General features: G+C 47.7%; 1 protein-coding gene across 5 annotated transcripts in view; it reads left to right on the top strand.

The window, feature by feature from the left end:
• Positions 1-4156, top strand: part of GNAO1 (guanine nucleotide binding protein (G protein), alpha activating activity polypeptide O) — a 240976-nt gene that overhangs the window by 150656 nt on the left and 86164 nt on the right. The gene's annotated exons all lie outside the window — the stretch shown is intronic.

The raw sequence follows: 4156 nt of genomic DNA, 5'->3' as shown, positions 1-4156 counted from the left end.
AAAATATTGTGATATATTTAAAATGTATATAAAATGCATATCCTTAAGAAATGCTACAGTGTGGTTTTTTGTGTGAATTTGTTTGGGGATTTATGCCTTTTCCAAACCTATTTTGTTGACTAAATCCCCAAACAAGGTCAACGCACACACAGAGGTATATGGGAATTGTGTTTACTTAAGGAGTCTTGGTGACACAATATGTGACCGCTGACCAAAGTGTCAGCAAGATGGACTTACCGGCCGATCTCCGGGAGAAACATGACGATAGTCCTCTTATTCCCAAAGATTACAGCCTTAGAAACACTTTGGGCGTTTCTACCATGACCTGTAGGGTCACTGAGTTAGTCTGTGGGTTTGGTTGATAATTTTTTTTTAAATTTTTTTTGTATTCTTTTTACGTGTACCGTCAAATCAGATCTGACTGGTACAGGAGGAGATTGCCCCCTCCTTCTCCAGCAGAGTATCTGATGGATTTGAACCATGTACCTCTGGGATTGCAGTGCAGTGTCTTGCCACTAGGCCACCAGAGCTCCCTAGGTTGATAATTAAGAAATGAATGCTTTGGTCCTGCCATAAATGAGCTGTAGTAAAACTTTACTACCTCTCGTGGCCTAGTGGTAAGAAACTGCACTGCAATCCCAAAGGCACGTGGTTCAAATCCATGATCTCGTTCACGGGAGAAGGATGGACAGTCTCCTCTTGTGTGATTCAACTGCTTCTGAAAACCCACAGGAGGAGGAACAGCTCTGGGTCAGTTCTGACTTGATGGTACACAACAACAACAACCTAGAAAATAATTACCAGATTTATACAAATATTCTTTTGCAAAGCAGGCTTGGCTGTGTGATTGTTAATGGAACTGACACTGAAAGCCCAGAAGCTTTGTAATGGGTATTGACATACGTCGCTCGCAAGGACCCTATTCTGTGTATGTTACAGGCAACTTTTGGTTGCAAGTGATGGAAGATGCTCAAGCTGGCTTATGAAAAAAAGAAAATTTTAAAAAAACCAACATATCAAAGTGCCCCAGTGGTGAAAAAGTATAGAGAAGCAGCTTCAAATGAAGTGTGTGGGCAGCTCAGATGATGTCCTTGGCTTCTCTGTCTCTCTCCACTCTCACCCACAGTGTGGTCTTCCCCCTGCCACCCCGACACTGTAAAGTCACTCTGCCACCTAGCAGGGGAGTGAACACAGCAGCTTAGTCATCATGTCCTTCCACCACAACTCACTTTGTGTGTGTCCATACATGTATGGATGAAAGGCCAGGGTGACTGAGTTCCAAGGCCTGTATGACTGAGCTCCAGAGCCAGAGTGGCAAGAGATAAGCCCCCCAAAAAGGAGGCAGAGGCAGCTGTGCATGCAGAGCTTCTGGGTTGTGGAAGTATTGTGTCTCCTTTGACTTTAAATCAGCGGGAAGCACTGGAGGGCTTCAGCAGGGCTGACACATGGCGCAGCTTTGAAGAGGCTCACTCCGGCTGTGAGGTGGACAGCAAGTGTGTCAACAAGGAGAGGAGCTGAGAGGCCGCTGCAGGCCTCCAGGGACTGATGGTGCAGCAGCTCTGAGAGAGCTGGACCCCTCCGGGCCTGCCTGCTGACCTCGAGACGTAAGGCCTATGTACAACTTCTGGCCCATGAGCTCCTCTGAGGTTATGTTGCTGGCACAAGGCCTGGGAATGTCTACTGGGAGAATTAGTGGTACCATATGGGGTCCTGAAGATATGGGGCCCACTGCCTTTAACTGTTCCAGGTAGGACCCCACATTTAGACAAACCTGAGCCCAATATAGCTGCTCTGGAAGTCCTCAGGTGGACACCAACCTCCAGGATCTGTGTCTCCAGAGAGAGACTCGTCTCCTGTCCCCTCCCTCAGCTCTACCTCAGGCCTCAATTTTCTTCTCATCTACCAAGATGAAGTGTTAAACACTCATACTAGTCAAATCATTGAGGGTTGGGAGCCCTGCAGTGCAGGGTGCCCCACCGAAGCCAGTTTGAATGTGTTACTGTCTCAGATGCTCACAGGCGCTTTCTGGCCGAGGCAGGGAGCTGACAAAGGCCACAGTGCTGCGGGGCTGCTATTCCTCCTATTGCCCCACTGTCCAGTCAGCCCCAACCCAGAGCAGCAAAATGCCCTGGAAAAAATAGGGATTAAGCGCACTGGACAGCAGGGTTCTCTCTCCCTCTCTGCTCTGAGGTCCCTGAAGCACAATGCTGAGATTATTAAGTGACGAATATGTCCAGCCTTTCCAGCTCCATCGCACCCTCTCACTTCTTACAGAGCTCTCTGCCTTCCTTCCTCTCTCCTTCCTGCCACAAGCACATGCCCTGCGTGGTGCTGGGACCAACTGGTTACCTGATGACAACTGGCCAAGGAGAGGGAGGGCGCTCTCCTGACCCAAAGTGACTCTGCTGTGCCTGCTGTTGGGTCCCAGCCAGGCCTGGACCCCGCCGCTTGTTTGCAGGGTCTCTCTCCAGTTGCGTACCTCAGTGATGCAGTAACGTGGTTCCCAGATATTTCCTATCTGGGACCAAGTCCAAGAGTTCTCTTCTGCAGCCAGAATCCTGCTGACAAGTTCATGGCCTATTGTCTCTTCTCTTGGAGGAACCACAGCAGCTCAGTTGAGGGGGACAGGGATGGATAAAAAAAGCACAGGCTTTGGAGAATCACAAGGTCAAAAGCTGGCTCCTCCCATTTTTTAGCTTTGTGACCTCCGGCAAATTCCTCACCCACCCTGAACCTCAGTTTCCTCATCTGTGAAATGGAGATAATCCCAGTGTGCATCAGAAGTGATTCAGGTTTCTCCTACTGTAATGGAAAAAAGGCGAGTCAGACCCACTGCCTCCAAGCTGATGCTACTTCTGTTGATCTTTGATCTAATTTCTAAGGCTTTATGGAAGGAGTCGGCCCAACTTCCTGGTGGATTTGAACTGCTGAACTTTCGGTTAGCAATCCAATTTAAATGTACCACACCATCATGACTCGTTAGTTACTCTAACAAAGACCCCAAAATGCCAGTGACGTGAATAAAATAGAAATGTATTTCTTACTTCTAACACAGGATCAGATCTTTCCAGTCTGTGGTTCTCTGTCCATCAGAATGTCTGCTTCCATTTCAGGCCCGAAAGGCAGTTCTAACAGCCCGCCTTCTAATCAGAGCAAAAAAGGAAAAAGGAAACAGGGACTATCTTTTGCAGGAGGAGGGTCAAATTGTAGAAGCTCAGAGTGTATAGACTGTCTATGTCATAGACCAAGAGGGTCTGAGCCAAGGAGCTGTGATAATCTTGTTCCATGAAGACTACCATGGTGCACTGAGTGGCTGAAAAGCCCCTCCCTGGAGAATGCTGTGTCCTGTCCGTTTGCTTCAGTTCTCTTTATGTTCCAGCCACAGTGGTTCTTCCATGGCCCAATGCATGAGGATCTCAGAGCCTCCGCCATTGACCTCTCTGAGAGGCAAGCTGCTCTCTTCACAGAATTCTCTTTCCCTTCAACCTTTCAAGCTCATTTACATTCTGCTTGCTCCAGTTTGCCCAGCACTGCTTGGAAGCCTCATCAGACTCTTTCATTGTATTTGCTTGTCCTTCAGAGCCCAGAACACCTCCCTCCTCCTCATGGAAGCCTTCCTTGACTGCCCCAGTTCTCACTGCCACCTACGTCATTGGACATAGTCTGTGACAGCCAACTCCATCCAACTCCCGGCAACCCCGTGTGGGTCAGATTGGAACTGCGTGCTGGAAGGTCTCCAGTGGTTGCTTTGTGAGAAGTGTAACGCTAGACCTTTCTTCTGAGGCACTTCTAGGTGGACTTGAACCTCTAACCTTTTGACTAACAGTCAGATACATTAACCATCTGCACCACTGCCGTCGCACTATTCTGTAGTTCAGTCACAGCTTTGATGGTAGATGTTTGCCTGTGAATGTGAGACTGTCTGCTAGGAGAATCATTGTCCCCCTCTTAGCCTAGGATTCTTCAAACATCAGTCATGGTGAACAATTGAGCAAAACTCCTTTCTTGTCAAATAAGTTGAGAAATTCAGCCTCTTTCCTCATGTGATAACACGATGCACATCACACTACAATGTCAAGGCACTTAGATCCCACAATAAAGAAGTCTGCTTATGTTATGTTATGTTTATGTTATGTTATGTTATGTTATGTTATGT

Source organism: Elephantulus edwardii, unplaced genomic scaffold (genome assembly GCF_000299155.1).
Source record: "Elephantulus edwardii isolate Elephantulus edwardi_28Jun2011 unplaced genomic scaffold, EleEdw1.0 scaffold00021, whole genome shotgun sequence".
Taxonomy (NCBI): Eukaryota; Metazoa; Chordata; class Mammalia; order Macroscelidea; family Macroscelididae; genus Elephantulus; species Elephantulus edwardii.
Note: the sequence above shows the minus strand (reverse complement) of the source record. Positions and strands in the feature narration are given on the sequence as shown.